General features: G+C 42.0%; 1 protein-coding gene across 1 annotated transcript in view; it reads left to right on the top strand.

Annotated features, from left to right (window-relative positions):
- Positions 1–23,793, top strand: part of MAML3 (mastermind like transcriptional coactivator 3) — a 412,832-nt gene that overhangs the window by 16,456 nt on the left and 372,583 nt on the right. The window lies entirely within an intron of this gene.

Genomic DNA, 23,793 nt, shown 5'->3' with positions numbered 1-23,793 from the left:
CCAATGTTATGTGCAAGATTCCCCCAGCACCTAAATAACTTATTTGTGGTGGGGGTGGGGGTAGTTCTCATATTTAAAATGGGCCCCAAAGAGTAAACAAATGTTTGCATTATTCCTTGCACATCACCTCTAAAATTGGCTAAATTATCTCTAGTTTTGATTCACTCATGCTTTCTGTGCATGAAAAAATGATACACTAAACTTGGAATGGGCTATGGTAACATATGGAGAAAAACAGGAAACATAGCGCACACATCCAGCAACACATTTGCACAGTGACATTTTATCCAAACTGCTTCTTTACAGCAACTTAGCTTGGCACAAGGCCTCTGCCTGAGGTGAAATGTATTGGATCTTTGGGGGAAATACTTACCATGATAAAGTGAGAACAATGAACAGCACCTCACAGTTTTCAAGAAACTCGTACAAGATTTCCTAAATGTTTAAGGAATCAAGGACCTTTGGTTGTTCAGGCTCTGTTGTGAAGTAATGGGCTGGTTCACATGTCACAATAAACCACTCTGAGAACAAACCACTATGGGTTGGTTATTCAATTGCAAGCCCAGGGCCCCATGTACATGAGTCTTTTACTCCGGGGTGGCTGTGAGTCAAGGTCCCTTGGGACAGATGACATAGTCACCGCTTCTCAGCCATCCGTGGACACTTTGGCACATTTTTGCAGTTTTGTATCTTCACAATGGTTGCTTTGGACTCAGTGCCCAAGGGCCGGGGGGGTCTTGGGGGAGGACTAATTTTGCTCTGGCCACCATCTTGGAGCAATGGGTACTAGGCATGTACCGCTCACGTGAAACATCGCAAGAGTCTCAGGCTGGGGAACTGACAAACAGATGGCATGGAAATGAAGGGACACAAAACATCCACTTTTTACCTAATGAGGGACGGAAAGACACATCAGAAACCCTAAAATACAAAACAGCCACTGCAGTGTCACATCCCCACGCTCATGGGACTGCACAGCTGCTCATTAAACTATAATGGCAAAAAAAAGGGCATGGAGGAGTCTGTTAGTGAAGCGTGGAATAAATTGCGAGTGTATCACAGCAGAAGCTAATTTGAAGCTGCAATGCTGTGCAGTTGTGATGGGGTGGGGGGTGAAAGCGGTGCCATGTAGATTGGGCCCAGGATAGTGCCAACAAGCTCTCAGACTCTCAGAGGCTTGTTGTGGCTTGTTTACAACTTATTTGTCCTGAGCCCTGTACATATCCCAGGGGCCTTTGCAGCACAGCTCCTCCTGTGATGAGATTCTCTCCCTACCCACCCCCTTTCTTGCCTTGTGAAGCACCCGCGCTGACATACATATGCCATATCTTTGGCGGGGGGGACTTACCTTATTTTTTAGGATGAGGTGGTTGAGGGTTTTATCTATTTTCTTTAACATTTTTTAAAAGCTTATTTGGCTGTTCTTGCAGCCCATTCCTATTCCTAGCACAGTTATGCATGGATGTGTGATTGACTTATCTCTAGGTAAATGTGCAAACCTCCAATTCAGGACCATGGCGAGTCGGGAGGGTGTATTTAAGCTTTCCCCGTTTTCATGCTGAAATCTCCCCTCCCCCGGAATGGTTAAAGAAAAAACATTCAGCCTGTTTTCCTTTTTTAAACTCTTCCCTGCCCAGGGCAGGGGGCCTGGGGAGGTTTTGGCATGTAAATAGGAGGGGGGAGCTCACCCCCCCCCCGAATCACCATGGTTCTAAATCAGGGGAGGCACATGCTTACCCAGAGTCAAGTCAATCACTCAATCACTCATACACGCATAGCTGTGCTAACTTAGCTCACGAGGAGATAAGAGGAGATAAAGCGGTCGCTGCCAAATGAAGCGCCAAGCTGGAGGAGGAGGGAGCTGGAGGAGACTGTGTGGAGCGGTAAGATTTTTTTGCTGCTCTTGATGAGTGCCTTTGTAGCCCTTTCAAACAAGCCATGCAGAACCTACTCTGCCAGGTTTGGATGTCACAGCAAGCCACCCTGAACAACCCAACAAGAAGTCATGGGTTCTCAGGGTGGCTTTTTTTGTGAAAAATAAGCCACCGTGCATAAACCATGCCACGTTGGGACATCATGTCAAGCCACCATGGGTGATAACCCACAGTGGGTTGTCATGTCATGCAAACATGTCATGTTGTTGTTGTCCCATGGGAAAATATCTGTGGAGGAGTACCTTGGAAACGGGCATGTGGGAGCAGCAGTGTAGTGGTGGCAGGTTGCGCTGGGGCGTCGCTCCGGCACTTATTTTGAAATCACCTCCCAGCCGGGTTGCAATCTGCTAGAGAAGGAGGAGGGAGCAGAGGGAGTGCGGGCGGCTGCCTCTTGGCTGCTGGCCAGACCGAGGGAGTGAGAGAGGGAGCCTGAGGGAGCTCTGCAGCCTCCTTTCGCCCCCCTTCTCCTCCTCAGCTCTTGGCTTCTCCACCCGTCCCTGCTCTGTGCCTGCACGCTCACCGCTGCCCTTGTCTCCTGCAGCACTGGCCACCCGTTCAGGGCTGCTGCTTCTGCTGGCCACAGCAACAGCAGCAGCAGCAGCAGGGGTGGGGGGGCTCTGCCACCACCATTATTTACTTACAGGGCAGGGCAGGTGGCTGGTTTGTGCCAGTTTTTAGGATTTATCAGACAATCCTATGCATGTTTCCTCAGAAGTCAGTCCCACTATGTTCAGTTGCCAATTTGGCTTTTTCCCAGGTAAGTGTGTACAGGACTGCAGCCTTAGCTGCCTTCCCAAGATCTCTGCAAATTTAATTTGAAATAAAGTTCCATTGGAGCGCACTGTTAATTCTTGAACATTAATTTCTACAGTAAGCAGAACTGCCAAATGCAACCTGCTCTGTCAGCTATTCTTTTTGGTACGAGGCTGGCATGTATCTGGGCAAACAAACCCTGGTGGAGGGAAGGGAAAGGGAAACAGAAAAAAAAAATCCGTTGCGGGGAGAGGAGAAAGGGTGTGTGTGTGTGTGTGTGTGTGTGTGTGGGCGGGTTCAATCCAGCTCGGTCTGTGGACCTTTCTGTTGTGGGGTGGGAGCAATATAATGAAGGAGCTTAGGAAAGGCTAATGGGAAATGATAGGGTACGAAGGGAGTGTGCAGTGGGGCTGTTTAAATGAGAAGGGATCTGTCCATGAGGGCTGCGTTAAGAGGGTGAAGCTTTCATAGACTATCATATTTTGAAAACCTAAAATGTTTGTGTTTAAGTGAGTGAATGAGTGGAAAAGATATTAACACCTCTGCATTTTTTTCTCAGACATTCAATTGAAATACCATTGCCTTACTCTCAGCTGCACTGTGTATGGATCCCAGTTGAAGGCTGTATATCTTACAAGGTTGTACAATCTTAGAAGGGGGTGTGGCTGTGACTGTCACGAAGGGACCCTGCACTTCTGAATTTGCCACTACATTACTGTGTGGGAGTACAAATCTGCATGGATTTTTCAGGAAATGTAAAATTAGATCCCTGCACACTTTGGCTTGTGAATCTTTCCTGAAACACCTATGTAGATTTTGTATTCCAGTGTAACATTTTTTATATGTACACTGTAGATTAATTATTTCCAATTATGGTTGTGTGATCAGTTAACTTTCATGGAATAGATTCTAACATGTCTAGCATGCAGTATAATGGGTTGGATCTAGATTTAGTCATACTTCACTTCAGCCCATTGGAATCAATGTGACTCAAATGAGTCATAACCAACTTGAGTACCATTGATTGCAATGGGTCTACTCTAAGTATGACTAAATCTGGATCCAACCCAATGGATTATTGCCTGCAACGGTTTTATTCCAGGCAGATTCCCCCAGGCTTTGAAGAGAAAGTTGAATACCTGCTTGCTGAATGTTAGCATATAGGGGAAGTCATATAATATTGCCTGGGGTAAGGGGCAGTATGTGGGTTTGCTACTGAGAGCCTATCTAATATAACACTGTAGCTTTGAAAATATTAAACAAGCACATACTTTTCAGGCTGAGAGTAGACCTAGTTATTCATGAATGAAACAGCTTGATTCAGGTCATGAGAGTCGAGCTGTATGCATTCCAGATGCAGCTGGCTTCAGAGGGACTAACCATTTTTGTGCATGAAATGAATGTGCAAGTTTGAATCTTCATGCAACTGAACTGCAAGTACAGCCACTCCAACATAAGTACAACATTGGAGAATGTTGTGAATCGAAGATATAAACAATGGTGACAAGACAAAGATCCTATAGTAATATGAGGAGCTGGTTAACCACCTCCTCTCTGTTTCTGAGCCTGGGGAAAAAAGATTCTACAGTAACACAAAATGATTTCAATATTTGTTTTCCCATGTCTGACAAACTGTACAAATACCGTACTGTGGAACATGTTGGAAGAGCTTTGGAGGTTGGTGTGTGTGTGGTGGGATTCTGTCCTAATTTTGGAGGAGTGTGCTAGCATGCTCACACCTGCTTTATTACTATTTTTGTGCATGTGAACACTGCTTATAGGTAGTATGGTAGCAAGAGAAACCACTAGGTACCACCACGTGCTTCACCATAATGAGTAGCCAAGTTCTTAGAATTAAGAAAGGGCCCATAACTTTAAAGAAATTGTTCAAACTAGAAGAATGAAATTCACACTTTAGTTAGCAGAAGTATGTGTGTAGGTTTTGGGGGGGGGGGAAGAAGTGCAAATGTGAAATATTCGGTTGTTTTATCATGGATATGAGAGCTCACCTTGCATTGAAGAAGCTCTCCTTCATATGAGTTATCTATAACTGCTTGTAAATTAATAAGCTCAGTGTTCATTAGCAAGGAATCCCAGGTCTATGATGTAGGCATCTTACTTAAATAGCTTATTGAGAAGTGATGTTGTAAGACGTGAGGAAATCTGAATTTAGTTTGCAGTGCTTTTAAAGTAATAATTGTCATTTGTTTTCTTTTGGGCATCTTTGTTTTGATTGTCATTTGATGTTAAAAATGGTCCCTGTTAAATAAGTTTTGACCAGGGAATGTTTTTTATCTTATGGAATGTGTCTTACTATATGATAATTCTGATATGCTTGCTTGCACTGCATTCCATTTTTACTTCATAAAGTCAGTGGAAATGTTCAGGGAGTCTAGAGTAAAGGATATTTAACCTGAGCAGTAAGTGTTCAGTTAATCTTTCCCCCTCTTTTTCTGTGCTATTTAGCAGCAAATTGATTCCTGGCTGATAGGACAAGTAGTGCTTAAGGAAGAATATAGCGCTTTACCTTTTGTAGGCTATAGTAGCTGTGGCTGAGTTTTCTTGCTTCGTTCTGCAGGGAGACTGCATTTTGATTTAAAGTTATGAGTCACAGTATCTGAAGCTTGGATACAAACACTATCTGTAAACAGCAGCCAAAGGGCACATACTTCTGCTTTTGCAATTAGTAGTCTTTTCTTTACTCCTTTGAAAAGGAGGAGGGTAAACATTGCCATACCTTTCTAGGTCTCCTCTTACAAAAACCTGTGGTAAATCCTCAAATGGTTAAGATTCTTGAAATCAGATTCTGTTTTTAAAGGAACTGTGTTTCTAAGCCACTACATCAGATGTTATCAGACTAAAACAGATGGGGCATTTTCCCATCCTGAACATATTGAAGCTTCAAGTAGTGCAATTTTTGTTGTATCTTGTCTCAAAAGAGGTTTTTTTGAAGGAAATCTCACATAGGTCAGCGGTCGTTTACACTGCATAATGAATTTGCTGCTGCTGTGGATTCAAACTGGAATTAGAAAGCAACAACTTCTATTCCAAAACAAGATATTATTCATATGCTTTTTAAAAGAACTTTTGGATTCTTTTGTTTCTGCTTTCAATTTTCTCCGTGAAATTTGGCCTAATCGGCGCAGCAATAACAAACTACTTACTGTTTTGCTGCATTGTTCTTATGCTCATTGCATAAGGGCACATTTCAGCTCTTTCCTTGATTACTCCCAACTCTTTCCCCTGCTCTTTGTGTTAGCTTAGAGATATTTTTTCCTATGTACTGCATTATATACTGCAGTATGTGGATTTTACATACACTTAAATATGCGCAGACAAACTGACTCTGGAGATAGTTGCACAATGGGTAGCAGAAGTGCTATTTATACAGTGGGAGGTGTAACTAATGATCATTGTTTTCCTTATTTACTCTTTCCTGTACCTTGTGACCAAGCTCTGTGCTCTGATGTCAGAAGTTAGTGTTACTGCTGCCAGAATTCCTTCTCCGGTTGCTCCTTTCCAGCTGACCTTTAGACAGTCAACTACAGTGAAAAATCACAACCAGTCTTATGCATGAACCCTTCCCTAACAACAACAACCCAGCCTATTTATTGTCTATTTGCCCCAATAGAATACTGGCAGATAAATATTTTATTAGCAAGACATTTGTAATGTAGGTGTATAGTAGCTTTCCCTAACCTGGTGCCCTCCAGATAGTTTGGACTACAACTTCCATCATTTTAGGCAGTGCTGGCTAGGGCTATGCCAAGGGCTCCTTGGAGGCCTCTCTCAGTCTAATCCAGTAGCCAAGTCCAGACACAGAGAAAGGGATTCTTTTCAAAGCTTTATTCCTCTTTTACAACTTAACAACTCTACTATTAGCAACTAGATATGAGCAGCAGAGTACCTGTGCCCTAAGTTGGAACAGTTGGCCCCCGTATGAAAGGGAATCACTGGCAGACCCTGAACTTATGGGCTAGGGAGAGTCCCTCCCCTTTTCCCTTGGATCCTCTGGGCGCAACCGTTGTTTGCGCGCCAACCGGGCACTACGCCTCCTTTCCGCGCCCTCCATTTGGCGCCGCTCTCTGTGTCGGCGACGCGTGTCCATCAAGTCTGCTTCCTGCGCTCTGCCACTCCCAGGACTATCTAAGCTAGGAATGCCTGGTGGGAGGAATCTCCGTCAGCTGTTGGCCCTGGGAAAGAGGAGCGCGCTCCTCTCCCAGGAGCGACTCCTCTTCCTCAGAATCAGAACTACTCTGGGATTCTATGGGCTCAGTGTCCACCCTGACAAGCTAATGGGAGTTGTGGTCCCAAACGTCTAGAGGGCATCAGGTTGGGAAATGTTGGTGTATGGAATGAGAAAAAGTTGAGAGGATGAAATGTTGTGCTCCTCCCTCTTTAAAGCCCAAACATGCTGATATTACTCTTATATATGGAAGAGTGATTATTTACAGTAAGGATAATAGCTCAGTAACCCAAATGATCATCTCAGTGTCCTTTATCACTGGAATGCTAGTTTTGTGTGTGTAAGAATAACTTTGGTTGCATGCATAGTTGTACTAATTCTATGGAGTGCGGCATCAACATGTTCTATGAGTACACATCCCGCAGAAGCCCTGAAATAGAGCAGATGCACTTTCTGCCCTGTTAGTGAGTATAGTCCTTATAGGTGACAGTTTAGCCCCCCTTGTAAAGCGACATTAAATTAGGACTGTTCCATTTTTCTGTAATTTCATGTCCACAAGCAAGATAAATAGTGAAAACTAAGGTGTGACTTGCATATTACACTTTTGATAGGTACTCAGACAACATTTTGTGTGTACATTGTAACAGCAAACAGCAATGTACAACAAACACATGTTTTCAGATGTGTGCCTTATGCTTGAAGTATCAGGATTGGTTGTTGCATGTACATATAGTAGCAATTTTTTCCATATAATGTGTGGAGTGGCTCCCATTTCTTTTTCCTCTGTCTTTTCTGAACTTTATGCTTTTTGCATCCTGCAAAGGTATATGGCCTAAAATATATACGTAAGGAAGAACTTTCTATTTCAAAATACATGATGTTTATCATTGGTAGGGGCTTAACAATGCTAACAATCTTTTTTTTAAGCATTTTAGAAAATCAAATTATTACAAATATTACAAATCACCCAGCTACTCTGACAGTTTACCTTTGGGTAAATAGAGTATGAATTCAGTCTTGCTCTCTTTACCTTTTGCTTACCTGTGATCCTAAACCCCCTCTTAGTTGGAGCGAAGAGCTGAAAATTGTGTGGCACAGCCCTTGGAGGACTGAGATGTGTCTTTGTGTCACATGTTGGAATTGCCCCAGATACTTTTTTTTTTTTAAAAATCCCTCCCTGAATATCTGAGAGATAGCTAGGTTTGAAGCTTTCTATGTGAGCTGTTAGCATTCCTGAGGCCAGATGTTTGGGTATGTGTGTTTAGCATGGAAAAGTATTCAGTTCTCCCCCTGCATTTTGAATAGTAGTCCTAGGAAAGCTGTGCCACGTGATTTTCCTGAATGAGTAGATCAGCCCTGTCCCATTGAAATGAAAAGTGGGGGGTGAATACAGGTGAACAATTCTCTGTACTGGAGGAGCTTTCCATAGAAATCAGTTTCGCAGATTATTTCACCTGAAAAAGAGTAGTTTTATCAAGTGTGGGCATTCTCTATCAACTCAAGGAGTATCTCCTAGGTACATTCCCCAACTCTACCACCTTATCTGTATTCCATTTCTTGTTCCTTCACTTCCTTTTGTTCACAGACACCATTTTAAAAAGTTTATTGCCATGATGTTGCAACCATTTTTTTGTTTATTGAACCATTTTTACCAGGGTTCAGTGGCCTGCACTCTCATTTTGTTTTTTTCCTGAGTTGTATGTTTGTACACTTAAATGCACATATGTTTCATTTTCTTTCCACTGGTGCTCGCACATTTTTTCTAAATTGCCACTGTTAAGCATGGAGTAATGTTGAAGCATGATTTGCTCATAGAAATCATTGGTTAGTGTTTTCTGTCCTAGGCATAGGAGAAGGAAGGTGGGTCATTTTTCAGCCAAACAACAACAAAAACTCCACAGACTTCAGAAAGCAGTGAATGGCTCATGATCCTTTTTACGCTACTGTTTCTGCCCACATAGAGGTCCTGTGTGCAAGGAAAAGACCAGAGAAATAACAATTCCTAAATTTCAGTGCATGATAATAAGCTATTCTGTGTGTACAATCATATATGCATGTTGATTTATTGTCTGCCCAAAAACTGTTGGCAGAAAATAATAGCAGAGGAATATATGGAGGATAAACATACTACTTACTGATAAATGTGTGTACCACAAGAATTTATAGAGAGAACCACCCATTTGAAGACTGAAAGGTGGGGCAAGAACAGCAAGATCCACTTCTTAAATACATTCAGGTATTCATTATTAGCAAAACACCACTCTTTAGGACTGGAAAAGCATGTTGCTTCAGTGTTCAGTCCACTGGTGTGGATGATGGAAGAATTCATAATAGGGGTGGGTAGGAACAACTGCACCCACATCTCAAAACATGTATATATGTATATATGCATCCAAATGGAGCATACTTTACTAAAATGTTTAGGGCTCAGGTATTATATCTCCTTTTTATGGATCTGTGTGTTCTAGCCACACCTTTCATTCATTTGCTCAGGCTACATTCAGGTGATCATGCATTTAATTCATTTCTATACTGGCCAATAGCCAAAGTTCTTTGGGCAGTTCACAAAAGTTGCAAGCCAAAATACAACATAATAAAAATATAAAATCTTTAAAATACAAAACTTAAAAATTTAAACAATTTAAAATAGCTAAAACTAGTTATAGTAAAATACCGGGACATGATAAAACAATTGACATTAAAAGCCCCATCATATGCTGTCAAATGCCTGGGAGTTGTGTGCTTGTGATTATTTATGTATTCTCTCTTAGTACTGTACGAAGAAGGCCATATGGTTATTTAGATTAGGGGTGGCAACCTTTTTGATCACAAGAGCCGCATGTGTCAGGAGCAGTGGGTTCAGGGCTGCATTCCAGTATGCGTGGCCAGAACCGGTAGTGGGTGGGGCCTGGGCTGGCATGGGTTTGTCCTACACACAAACATACGTACACGCACTCTGTCTTACACATGCTCTCTCTCTCTCCCCCCGCATAATCATACATGACTCCTTCCCATCACAATTGCGCTCCCTCCAGCTCACTGAACAGTACGGTTGCAGAGGGGAATTAATTGGAGGCTTGGCATGCATGGCTTGGGCTGCACTGAAGACTTTTGAGGGCTGCTCATTGCTCATATGTGATCTAGAGGGTGTTTTACACCCTTAAGCTTTTTGGATTAACCTCTTGATCATGTGAACCTCCAACAGGTCCACAACTCAATTTATCCTCTGCCACATGGCTACTTATCTGCAAGGCTAGTTTTCTCATTTTTTTTATTAGCAAGTCAATTTCATAAAAAATATTCTGCAATAGGTTATGAGAATGCGATGTCTTTGCCCAATTCCAGTTTAGCTCACTTTGCTTGCTTACTCTCCACTTTCGATTGCTGTGCTTTTCCTTATTCTCTTCTGAATATTTACAGCAGCACTGACTCAATGGGGCTGAACCCCATTGAAGACGTTTGTTGTTATATCACAAATATTTATGAATTTCATAAGTCTAACATGTAATATTTATCATTTTATAATCTATCATATATGTTATATTATAATACAACAAACATAACAATAAAGAAATAGGATATTTGTAAATAATTGCATATACACATGTATTAAAGCTTTCATCAGTTATTCTCACTGTGCTTCCTCAGGTTTTATTATCAGTTAGCTTTCAGTTTTGGAAAAGGTACTTGATATTTGTTCTCAGGTTTATCAGTGTGTGACCTTGAGAAAAATAAAATGGGACAAAATATTAATAACCCTTGATGCTTTTTTGTTTTTGGTGGGGACAGAGGTTCCTTCATTACCTTTAAAATGTTTTCAGAGAAAGCTTTCTCATTTCTAGATGCCTTTCATATCTTATGTAAAGGAGATGTTTTATGGATTTGAGTCACGTATCTGACTGTGGATGAAGGAATTTGGGCATGGGAATTTTGACAGATAAATGATGTTGTGCCGTTTGGCACAGGAGGAGGGAAGGAGGAAGTAATACTGTCAACAGCAGAGCAATTGCTTCTCGCTTATGCAGATTGAGGCCCTGGTGGACCTTTGTCTCTTGCATACAGGACAGGGCCTAACTTAACAATTATTTGTATTTAAAGGGGCACCTTTTGTGTTTGTGTATTAAATGTACCTTATTAAAATATCCCTAGCTGTACAATTGTTTCAGTTTTAGCCTTTATAAACACCGATGTTGCTTTGAAAGGGTTTGTTGTTCTCCAGCAGTGGCAACTCCAAGTTTTTGAGGGCCTTTGGGAAAGGCACCCTTAATGGGCCCTCTACAATGGGCCGCTTTGCATGATTGCTGGAGGCCACCATGGCTTATTTAAGCCACAGTGGCTTGCAGCGCATGCCAGTGGCCATTGTGAATATTTCAGCTGTGGCGGGTGATCGCCATGGCTTCCGTGATGTGCAAACCCAGTGTGGGGTGGTTGTTAACAAACCACCCACAGCTCAAAAACAGCCCAGGGGTTGTGGATTGTTTGTTAACCATGGCAACAACCTACCCTTGCTGGGTTTGCATGTCATGATAAGCCGCAACAACCACCTGTCATGGTTGGACTATTCACAGTGGTGGCCAGCATGTATTGCAACCCACTGTGGCTTAAATAAGCCATGGTGGGCTGTGGTGATCATGCAAACCAGACCAGTGAATCTACCTTCTCATTGTCATTGTCATCAGCTTCTTTGTTCCTAATTCTCTTTCTTATCATTGCTACCACTTACTTGCTTTAACAGGTAGAGAGCCACTGAGCAAGTAGGCAGTGGCATCTACTGCTCCCCTTCTCACCACCACCCTTGTCTGTGCCAAAATGAGAGGGAGCTGAACAAGCAGGTTGCAATGGTGAAGAAGAGGAAGAGCAAGTCAAGGAGGCTTTCATCAATGGGCCCCTGCTGGGGTGTGGACCCTCAGCAGATGCCTGATTATGCCCACCTTTGATGCCAGCCCTGTTCTCCAGGCAAAATGTCAGTAAGCTGTTCTTCTGCTCCACTTGCCCATCCTATCTTTTTATGTATGCCTTCCATCTGGGCTGTGAATTGACATTTGCAAATGGATTTTGATCATACTACACTCCTGCACCAAGCTGTGGAGTTTGCGTTTTCCCCAGATCTTCTGTCCTTGCTGGATGCTTAGGTTACTGCTAGTTCAGAACATCCATTTCTTGTTATGAACCTTTACCAGCAAAATAGTTCACCACACCAACTAGAGAAGTTTCTTTCAGTATTATAGGTGGGTGAGGATGGGAGATAGAATGTCCATATATTCCAGAGATCATAGACACAGAGATGCATTGCATCCTCTGCCGAGTGTCTAACACTGGAGGCCGGGTCACCAAGTTCAGAGTTTTGCCCACATTACATTAGTGTCTCCAGGTGCAAAACTTTACTTTTCTCCACAGAAGTGAATGGCAGCTGTTCACTTTAAGGGAAGAAAGGAAATTAATCCTATCAGGGATACCATTGGGATAGAGACTAAGCCTGTCCCTAATACTGGTGGCCTAGGCACAATGCCTTTGCAGAGAGTGTCCAAAGTTACATTGTGCACATGTGCGTGCACACACACACACGGGGTGTCTGCAATACATTTCCACTTCCCATGACAAGTAATTTTGTAGGCAATCCAAATTGGGGTGGGGGGCTTTGCCTCGGGTTTTGCTTCCCCTCAGTCTTTCTGATTGGTGCCTATTAACTTCGTCTCAGAGGAAACCTTTAACTGATACAAAAGTAAGCAGAATGCATTCAGTGTCATCATGGTGGAATGAGAAAGACCCTCCCCTGTTGCCAGTTAATCCCAGCATCTGGGGAAAGTTCACTTGAACTGATATTGTAGACTGTTGACTATATCTCATAGCTTTTAGCAGGGGTAATTGAAAATTGAGACAACGTTTATCTGCCTAGCTCCGCCCCTTTATCTGCACAGCCATACCCTAGATTCTGTTTCTTGATCATTCTAGAGTATATTAAAGAGACAGAAATCAGGAAGTGGTCCTATGTGCAGGTTTGAGTCTATCTATAATTAGTTTTACATCCTAGATGGGTTACACTTGTGCAGGTTACAATTTCTAATGCTCTCTTCCCTAATGCCAAACCATTGTTTGGTGCTGTGTGATCAAGCCTTAAAGGATCCTCTGTCTCCCTCACACCTTCCTCTCCTCCATCTTTCCCCTCATACAGCACAATTCCCTTTTCCATCCTAGTTTAAGGCAAACCAAGATTGGCAACCAGGAGCAAATCATGGTTTCCAATCTTAGTTCTCAGGGCAAGCACCAACCATAGTTTCCTGATTTAGGGAAAATGACGACCTGTGGTTTATCTCAAACCAGGAAATGAGACAATGAGGGAATAGTAAAGCGGAGGGAAGGAGGGAGAGTGTGAGGATGAAAATCCTCAGGGCTCATTGACATAGTTACATATAGGGATGGGTGAGAAATTTGGTGGGCTTGCATCTTAATGCAAATTTACCAAATTTGTACTTCTCAAACCTGCATATGAGCCAGAAGGCAGTTATACAGTAATATTTGCACTTTTCAGAAAGTTGTGGTGCCGTTCTCAAAAAAAATTCACACAAAAAAGTGCATAATAGGAAAAAGTGCGTATATATTAGGGGAATGTGTGTACCAAAATGCCTGTATTAGGGGAGGAAGTGCACAAAAATGCTTAGGGGAAAAATACAGGGGGATTGCTTGAGAAAAAACGTGTATATTTGGAAGCCTGCTAAGTCTGTACATTGGGCAAAGTCTGTACATTTTGAGAAATCTGCACAAAAATATGTACAGATTTTCATACGGACATTTGGGTGGGGGATTGCAAACAGATGCGGAAACAGGATGTAAAGAATTTAACATCAGAAAAATTAGAAACTGAGCAGCATTGAACTTGACCAATTTGTCTACAGTTGTTACATTGGAACCAGCCCAGTGACGTCTCCAAAGCTACCCAATGAGTGTCATGGCTGAGTGGAGATTTGAACTTGGGTCTTCCACACTCAAAAGCTATTCATTACAGCACGCTGGAGCAGTCTATACGAATAATTCTACAGCATGAGATTTTATGGCTCACAGCAGAATCTCAGACATTCAGATTTCTAGGCCCCCTGCTAATGATGACAGAGTATTTTGACTGACCAGTGTGTTTACTCACTGTTGCTATGCCTTCTGGGATTATGGCTGCTCAATTTGTGATTTTAAGAAGTTATCTAGGAATGGGAGGGGAAAGCAGGCCATTGAGAAGAATCTTTTTCCTTCTGAAGTCAAAAAACCACCAAGGAGTGATGTATTAACTGGGGTGGGTAGTTAGGTGAAGATGTGATTTATCCTTTTTAGTGGCTGGTATTTTCTTCTGTTTCTGCTCAGTTCTTTATACCACGGTAAAGGGATAGTTTGCTCGTATTCCACTTCAATTTATACCTGTCACTCTCCCTTTTCTTCCTCCTCTATGCCTTACCACGCCTACTGAAGATTTCTTTAAGGGTGTTTTTTTTTTGCGTGTGTAAAACAGCAATGTGAGAGGAATAAAATAATTTTGAAGAGAATTATATGGCGAGAATTTTGACAATGAGTGGAAGATTGTAATTACTCTCTTCCATTAGACTCAGTGGCTTTGGACAGATAAGCTGTATTGAAACGTGTGACCAGGGCATGGGATCATGGATTGTCTTTCACTGTTGTCATGGCTACAGTGATGCAGGTGGCCTATAACTGCCTGGCTGTCAGATCTTATACATCAAACTGGTGCTAAGTGAAAATATGTTAGAGGCATTCGGGAGAAAAAAATTGCCAGCAGTGTTTGTAGGATCAGATGGAGGAAAGCTAGTCTCTCTTATGAAGAGCTGTTTTTGTGAAAGCTTTAGGTGCTTAGAAATGGTTCTTTAGATATATATATTTCATATGGGCAAAAGTATAGTTTTTTTAAAGGAAAAAACCCCTGTCAAATAAATGCATTGTGTATGTGTATAATTATTAGACACTTTCCAGAAGTTGAGATGATACCTTTATATGGAGGGTGGCAGAGGAATATACATTCCAGCTGCCAAGCTGTGTCAGCTCACAGAACCTCAAAGATTCATAGCAGCTTTTTCCTGCAATTCTGACTAGCATTATCTGGTTGCTAGTAGAGTGCACAAAGACTTTGTTAAAACATCAGCGGGGGGTGACGGGGACGGAGTACTAGAATAAATATAGATGATTAAAAGAACATTTCAAAGATGCATATAAAGAGCATCCTCTCTGTTAAGATTTAAAGATTGCTTAAAGCAATAATAGTTACTGATTAGTATTAATCCTTTAAGTCCACAAAGTGATCTACAATAATTATCACATTTCTCCTCACAAGTGCCCTGAGGTGGGTGGTTATTATTCCCAAACTACCCCTTCATCCCTGGTCTAAGTACAACATTCTGCCACTATTCCACATTACCTGTTAGGACAGCTAGGAGGTACGTTTTGTTACCTCGAAAGGAAACAATTACCTCAAAAGTCTGTTCTACTGAGGCTAGATTTCACAGTAATGCTCATATGTAATACTCTCAATCATCACGCCAGGTTGTGTGAATCAGCTCACACAACTCAGTAACCATGAGTTGAACTTCCTTATAAAATAATGAAGTAGGTGTCAATTGAGGCATTCTTATCACTTCAGAAATATCTCCGCAAACATAGTCTAAATGTTTCATAGATTCTAAAATACTGAGGTGGGTTTATTGAAGGAGGGTCAACTTGTGGAAGTGTAACCTCTTCCTTGGCACCCTACATTCTCCCTGTTGATGGATGGGTCCCTAATGTGGACATCCCTAATATGGATGCTCCTTAGTTTGTTTTTTAAGGCTAGTATCCATTTGGGTTCCTTCCCTACTTTTAAAGCAATACGTTCAGTCTGTTCTCTTCCTTTAATCTGCCTGTGCTTAGACCAAGGACATGAGTGAAACTGCCACTGGGACTGTACATTCTATTTCACACCGTCCCTGTACTCCTGCATAAATACCACCCCCTGATTCTCACAACAGTTGACACAGATTAACCCGTAAGCATGCAGTGAAAGATAGGACAAAATCCACCTATATACCACTCTTTTAACACTTTGAATGGTGCTTATGGATCTCCAACTTTTTTTTATTAGCTCAGTATGACAAAAGCTCAAGATGACAAAATCGAAGAAATAGTAGTGTTCATAAACGTTGAGTTTCCTTTCCATCTCCATTATGTACCACCTTCCTGGATTTTGAGGTGTTAATTAACAAACTTGACCTCTGTAACTTTATTAAAATGGAAACTTGTTGGCAAATTAGTTCCACACTTACACTTTGGAAATTATGACAATTAAGAAAAATAATGATAAAGTTAGAAAGGTCTAAACATTAGTATAGTCTTTCCTTGTGTAGGAAAGATAATGTACTGCTAGGATTTTTTTCACCCTCCCTTGGTGGGTGAACTCTTGGTATGCTAGGTTGTCTAATAGGTTCCAAAGTGGAGAGAAAAGCTAAAATAAACATTTCCTCAGCCAAGGTGAACTGCCTGGTATGGGAAGAGGATTTGTTCTCATCATGCTTTGCATGTTAGGGACCAGGAAAAGTTGTGCCTGGTCTCCTATCAACTGACTGAGAAGGAATGGTAATGTAGTTCATACGTGTGCTTTCAGGTAATGTTAATACCACAAGATAAGAATACTCCACAGGCATAGAAATAGTACATGCATTTCACAGTGTTCTTTATGTTCCTAGGTTATGTGTCAGGTTTCTTTCTTGGAACATTCTGTGACTTCATAGAGGCCCAGCCAATGCGCCCACCACTTCTCTCATCAGCCTCTTTCCCTGAATCCCTTCTTTCTTCACCACCTTGTTTTCACCCCACCCAGCCTCTCCTTGGTTCCCTGATTTTAAAACAGCATTCTTCTATCTTTCTTCCACATTTTCTTCACACATGTGATGCGTTTTGTTTTTTGTTTATATGATCCCTTTGTGATACATGTAGGCAATGGGAACACTCTCTAGCATTCATAGTCAGCTGTAGTCTGCGATTTCCATGCTTGTGTGTCAATGCATATGTATGTGCTTTTATATTTGAAAATGGAGGTGGCTTGTTGCATTGCGGTACAGCAGTCTACATGGACAACTTTTTAGACGTTAAAAATAGTGCAGATGTAGCTTTTAGAATAATTTTCTTGCCAACAGGATGGTTTTGCTGGCAAAGGCAAATTTTGTTTCTCGTATGTGGCAGATCAATGCCCTTTAGATGTTAATGTCAGTAGGAACCAGAGGCACTGTAGCCTAAGCAAAGTTATTACCTCATTATCCATGGCACTGGGTTAGCTCTAAGGTTTGACCATCTGTGCTCATGCAGAAGGGGTGGGGGAGGAGGAGATGGACAATACTAATAACATCTTTCAAAGAGATATGTCTTCCCAGCCGAGTTTGCAGTTCACAGCATAATCACAGACCTCCCTAGTTTTGTGTATTTGCCTTGGAAGGGTCGGCCCAGACTGCCGACCCCTACCGTTGCAGATCATGCTTCCAGAGTAGCCTTTTGTTAGTTTTCTCATGTAGTGTTTTGTCAGATAAGAGCTATTTTGCAATTGTAAGTTGCCAGGAAAGTATAAGGTGGTCTGAGTCTCATAAACATTTTACTCATAAAAACAAAATGGCTACAAAGAATTAAAAGGAAAGAAGTTCAATTTGCACAATCATCTGTTTTTTTAAAGCACAATGTTAGCTTGTGAGTGCTAATTAATTAGTAAGCATTCAGTTAAACACTGACAGCAGTAAAAGGCTATAGTAATGACAGCTGCAATTGCAACACAGTTGTTAGCAAGCCATTTAAAAGACACCAATATTGAAATTAATTTTGTTTAAATGCCATATCTTAGGCTAAACAAAAACTCACATGCTTTTGTTATTTGGGGTAAGATCTTGGTTCTTTTAAATAATTTGAATGCAAATATTTGTTGTTGCTAGAGGTTGATATGTCCTCCCATTTTCTCATTTCATCAGCTGTATATATTGTGTTCTTGTAAACTGGAAGCCTGTAGCTCCTTGCAGGAGAGCAAAAGTTGCCGTTAGTGACTGCCTTGGAGAATCCAATAGTGCATAATGGGAGGGGGGAGGCTTCCTGTTGTCAGCTACCATCAGGATTCATGTGTGCCTTGGAAGAGTTGTCTGTGATTGCACGTGCATAGTTTCCTGCCTCACTTCAAATTTAAAATCAAATACAGAGTTGTAGGCCTTCTTTTAATCTTTCCCTAGTTCTCCCTTTCTAACTTCTTTCCTAATATTTAATTGCAGGATTTATCATCATATAGTGGTTCTACCTTTAAAAGTGGCCTAAAATAATTTAAAATAAAGAAATAATGTTTTTATTTTATTTTAAGGGATGATGAATAGGACATTTGTAGAAATATGTAATAGGTTAAAAATTGATTGCTTGTCCTTACACAATGGTTTTACTGATATTGTGGGCCATTGGGCTAAAGAACTTAAAGGGTTAGGATGGTAACATGTTGAATTTCAAAAAAACGATTACATTTGAGGCTGCGGGTCTTTAGTTCCAACACAGATATTTGTAGAAATCATAAGGGACAGAATTTATTACCAAATTGGCAAGTCTACCATTTCATTAATGGATTTGTGAACGGAGCAAGTTCTGTTTTCAAACTGCAAGAAGACTTGGTCCAAAGAACATATCAGTAATCTCATGGTAGCCCGGGTGGGAGAATGGCGTCAATTAACAATTGTGCTCATCACTTTCCCACTGATGCAACGCTGTATTATTGGTTGAGGTTCCTGATGCTTTACACAGAACTGACATGGTTCACATGTAATAACCCACGGTTTGTTAATTGCAGGTTGTTTGGCAGCACGCAGGAATGAATGAGCATGCTGGCTCCCGCCTGCTCACCTGCTTCCGCTTTGCTAAATAAAGTGGGTATTGGGTGGTATAGAAATCTAATCAATAAATAAACAAGTTGGGGATGCCCCATCCTTGGGTTGTTGTCTGTTATTGTATTGCCTTGGCTGTGGGCTTCGACCTTTTAATTTAGAGGTGCCAAAATAGTGATGAATCAGACCCAGGTTTACTTACAAGGAGTACTGTATTGAGTAATTTACAGCACACAGGCATGTACCCAATGGTTGGATCAGACAGCTTCTCTGAACCCAGAGCCATGGGGTACAATGGGTTTTATACCATACATGTTAGCAATCAGGCAGCATAACAGCAGCAAGCACCCCCTAGCGTTCATTCCCAGCATAGACTAACAGCACTTGGTTCTCAGCACAGCCACTTGTAGCTTTAAGGTAAACAAACTTTGCTTCCCAGGCAGAATGCTTGATAACACTCTCACTCATTAGTATGGAATGTGCGAGGCCACGCTATTGACCTTTGACTCATCTTCACATGCTCAGAGGCTTACTAGCAAGGAAACTGCACCCATAATGAACTAAGGCAAGGCATTATGGATCTCTAGGCCCCTCTAACACTACAGGTGACTTGATTACGTTCCTGGGGCCAATACAGTTATGTGTGACCCCAGAACTCTGGGTTGTTGAAGGATAAACAACCCAGAATTATAACCCCAGAACAAACCATGGACTAAAACTCTGGGCTGTTCCTCCCTCAACAACCCAAAGTTCTGGGTTTACATGTCATGGACAACAACTCAAGAATGCAGTGTCCCTGGGTTGTCTCCCAAAGTGGAAGCACGCAAGTGATCAGGAGCAAGCACACTTGCTTGCTCCCATGTGCTGCTGAACAACCTATTTTTTTTAACAAACTGAGGGTTGTTCATTATGTATGAACTGGGTCTATGTCTTTACAAAATCCAAAAACCAGATAGATTGCCTGTTCTGCACTTAGTTGCTGTTGCTACCTGCATGTTTCTGCTTTCACATACGTAATGCCATGCCTTGGTGCTCAAACCCACTAATACATTCATTATAAGTATCCATTGAACACTTAAAAAACACACCCCTGTTTTGCTACTTTATAACCATCCCAGTTGAGATGATCTTGGTGGTTAAAATGTGTTACTGTGCATTAGGATTTCATTAGTATTCACCCATAGCACTGGGAGGATTAGAAAGGCCATCTATCATCATCATCATCATCATCATCCCCATCCCCTTTTATGAAACTAGTTCCCATGGGGCTTTCTCATTTTGTCTTCTCAACAACCCTGTGAGGTAGATTAGACTGAGAGATGGTGTCTTGCCAAAGGACAGCCAAAGTATATCATGACTGAGCAGGGATTTAAACCTATGTTTCCCACTTCTAAGCACAGCACTTCGCTTACTGCACCATACTGGTACTGCCAGTTGTGCACCATGCTGCAAAGGAGGACAATCCATGCACCAGCTCCACACAGATGAACCCACACAATCTAAACCACAATCAGGGGAACAGATACATATGTCAACAAAACAACTCCAGCAGGGTCAATAACAGGAGCTCCTGATGATTTGAGCAAATGCGTCATGTAGCACGGCTTGTTGGGCACATCCTGCCATTTTCTGTTTTGTTGTATTTGGAGGTGGAGCCCAGTGCTGTGGCCTAGCTTTATAGATCTAAAGCTGCAATGATTGCTCTGACTACTGACAGTATATGCCAGCCTTGCCCAACCTAGTGCCCTTGAGTTGTGTTGAACTGCAATGCCTATAATGATGCTGCAGTCCAACACATCTCAAGGGCATCAGGTTGAGGAAGGCTGGCATATGTTTTTAAACTGAAGGGGGGGGGGGTGGAGTGTGAATCAGCCCATGAGTGTGCACATTATCTGTTATATACATTTAAACAGAAGCAAACGTGTTGTACTTTGTGCAGTCTCCAAACGTCTTGATGTGTTCTGGAAAAGAGAAGCAGTGTGACCAGCTTGGACTGAGGCATATTAAACAAAAAGCCACATGACTGCTTGGAGTGTTCTCAAGGCTGCCAGTGATGTTTTTGGCTACAACCCATGTTATGTCATTTTGTTACTGTCATAACCCCTGAAGGTCAGCAAATTCACCTAGCATGATTCCTGCATTATTATTATTTTACCTCTTCCTTTCAGGTCCTTGTTCAAGCCGCTTTAGGTCTTTTTACCGCAGACCTTTTCCTGCACTTACTAGGTCAAATTTCTGCCTCAGCTAGCTCTGTATTTTAGTGTAGCTAAGGACAGGTTAGAAGTGAAATGGGGAAGTTCATTTTCAGGGTTTTGGTGTAGTGGATTTTTTAAAGGACCAGCAAGTCTGGTTACACAGGCTTGTATTCTGTTTTGAAGCATTAGTAATTAGCAATTGTGAAGATTATGAAAGCAACCACAGCTAACAGTTGCTGGATGTTCCTGTGCCTCTTGGTCCTGAGATATGCTGAAATCTAACAGTGGGAATAGCCAGGGCAACACAGTAAAGACCCAGTTTAAGGAGTTGTGGGTCTTGAAGCCATTTCTAAGGGGAAGAGACCGTAACATCCTACTTTTGAATAACACTAGGCCTACAAGTGATTAATAATGTTCTAGTGTTTATGATGTATTTGTATGTAGAAAAGAGACACACTCTCCTTTTTCACACTCCAACACAAACAAACATTCTACACAGAGAGAGAAGAGCAAGCAAACACGCACAGACATATATGTGCAAGCAAGCTCACAGATTATAACACCTCAAGCACTCAGCAGTACACATTTCTCTTCTCTCTCTGTTCTGCCTGCTCACAGTGGTCTACTTTCTTCAGGCAGGGCAGATGATGATTGTGCATTGCATTGTGCTTTTTACCAGTAGTGCAGTTAGTGTGCCAGCTAGGCTTGCTACAGAGAAGGTGGAACTGGCCATGGTTACACATGCCTTACGTTACATCAAGACTGGATTACTGGAACACAGTCATCTGCGGCTACCTTTGAAAAGCACACAGAAACTTTGGCCTTAAAATGCAGTTGCAAGATTCCTGATCAGAGCCATTTTGGGGAACATGTCACTCGGCTCGTGTATCAACGTAATGGATTGCTGTTTAATTTCTGGGTGCTATCCAGCATGCCGGTTTTCACTTTTAAAAGTCCTTATTGGTTTAAACAGAAGCATATCTTAGGACTACCTTTGAATATAGTCCCAACTGAAGTCTTTCTGTGTGTCCCACTGTTGTCTGAACGAGAGAAAACATCTTCTTCTCTGTGGCAGTGACCAGGTCATGGAATGTCCTCCCCCAAGAGAATCAACTTGCCCCTTTGCTCATGATATTTCATGGTCAATTAAAGACTTTTCTCTTTAAGCAAGCATTTGGCTTACTGTCTGAGTTTCCAGTCTCCCTTTTGTAATTTGATCTGCTCTGCTGTTGTGTCATTTTATTGATTTGTTTGATTTTAGTGTGTTATTTCAAATATTATTTTTAAAAATTGTAAGCTTCCTTGAACATTCCTCACTGGAGTGGAAAGGGTGGCGTTAAATCTAGTAAATAAATAAAACTTCCCCTTAGAAAACCCAGCTCCTACTCCCCCCCCTTTAAAGCATGGAAATCAATCCCTTCGGCTACAAAAGGGAGCAATTCAGAAACTGTGATTAGCTGCTATGATTATGAAGTCACTAGAGGCTTTGCATGAGATAAATGGCAGTAGATCAGAGGCCCTGATTGGTGCAATTTACAGCCAATTGGTTACAAGAATTTTTGGCAGTGAGGCCACCAAATTATTTAGGGTGGTAAAAACAAAAGGGAATTGTGAAGAGCTCCCAAAGGATCTCTCCAAAATGGTTGAATGGGAAGTAAAATCAATGGCAAATGCGGTTTAGTGCAAGCAAGCATAAAGTGAGGCACACCAGGGCAAAAAATCCTAACTCACAGACACGCTGATGGGGTCTGAGCTGGTAGTGGTTTACCAGGACACGGATCTTAATGGTGGATTGGGTCATGGTGGATAGTTCAGTGAAAACACCAACCCAATATGCGGCAGCTCTGAAAAAGGAGAATTCTGTGTTAGAAATCGGAAATAAAATCACCAATATTGTAATGCCTTTATGTTGTGACCACACTTGGAATAATGTGTACAGTTTTGATTGCTGCATCTCAAAAAGGATACTGTATAGCTGGTAAAGGCACAAAAAAGGGGGAACCTATGACACAAAATTGGTCGGGATTGCTAATACCTTGGAAGACAGAAACAAAATTCAAAGAGATCTTAATAGGCTGGAGCGCTGGGCAGAAAACAACAGAATGACATTTAATAGGGATAAATGCCAAGTTCTGCACCTAGGAAAAAGAAACCAAATGCATAGTTACAACATGGGGGATACTTGGCTCAACAACACTACAAGCGAGAAGGATCTTGGAATTGTGGTAGATCACAAGCTGAATATGAGCCAACCATGTGATGTGGCTGCAAAAAAGGCAAATGCTATATTGGGCTGCATTAATAGACGCATAGCTTCCAAATCCCAGGAAATACTAGTTCCCATCGACTCAGCACTGGTTAGGCCTCATCTGGAGTACTGTGTCCAGTTCTGGGCACCACACTTGAAGAAGGATGCAGACAAACTGGAGAGGGTTCAGAGGAGGGCAACAAAGATGATCTGGGGACTGGAAACAAAGCCCTGTGAGGAGAGACTGAAAGAACCAGGCGTGTTTAGCCTTGAGAAGAGAAGACTGAGGGGAGATATGATAACGCTCTTCAAGTACTTGAAAGGTTGTCACAGAAAGGAAGGCCAGGATCTCTTCTCGATCATCCCAGAGTGCAGGACATGGAATAATGGGCTCAAGTGACAGGAAGCCAGATTCCGGCTGAACATCAGGGGAAACTTCCTGACTGTTAGAGCAATATGACAATGGAACCAATTCCCTAGGGAGGTGGTGGGCTCTCCCACACTGCAGGCATTCAAGACGAGGCTGGCCAGCCACCTGTCAGGGATGCTTTGACTTAGATTCCTGCATTGAGCAGGGGGTTGGACTCAATGGTCTTATAGGCCCCTTCCAACC

This window comes from Heloderma suspectum, chromosome 5 (genome assembly GCF_057233095.1).
Source record: "Heloderma suspectum isolate Gila_16-S chromosome 5, 16-S_ref, whole genome shotgun sequence".
Classification (NCBI taxonomy): domain Eukaryota; kingdom Metazoa; phylum Chordata; class Lepidosauria; order Squamata; family Helodermatidae; genus Heloderma; species Heloderma suspectum.
This window is presented reverse-complemented; position numbering and strand designations above follow the sequence as displayed.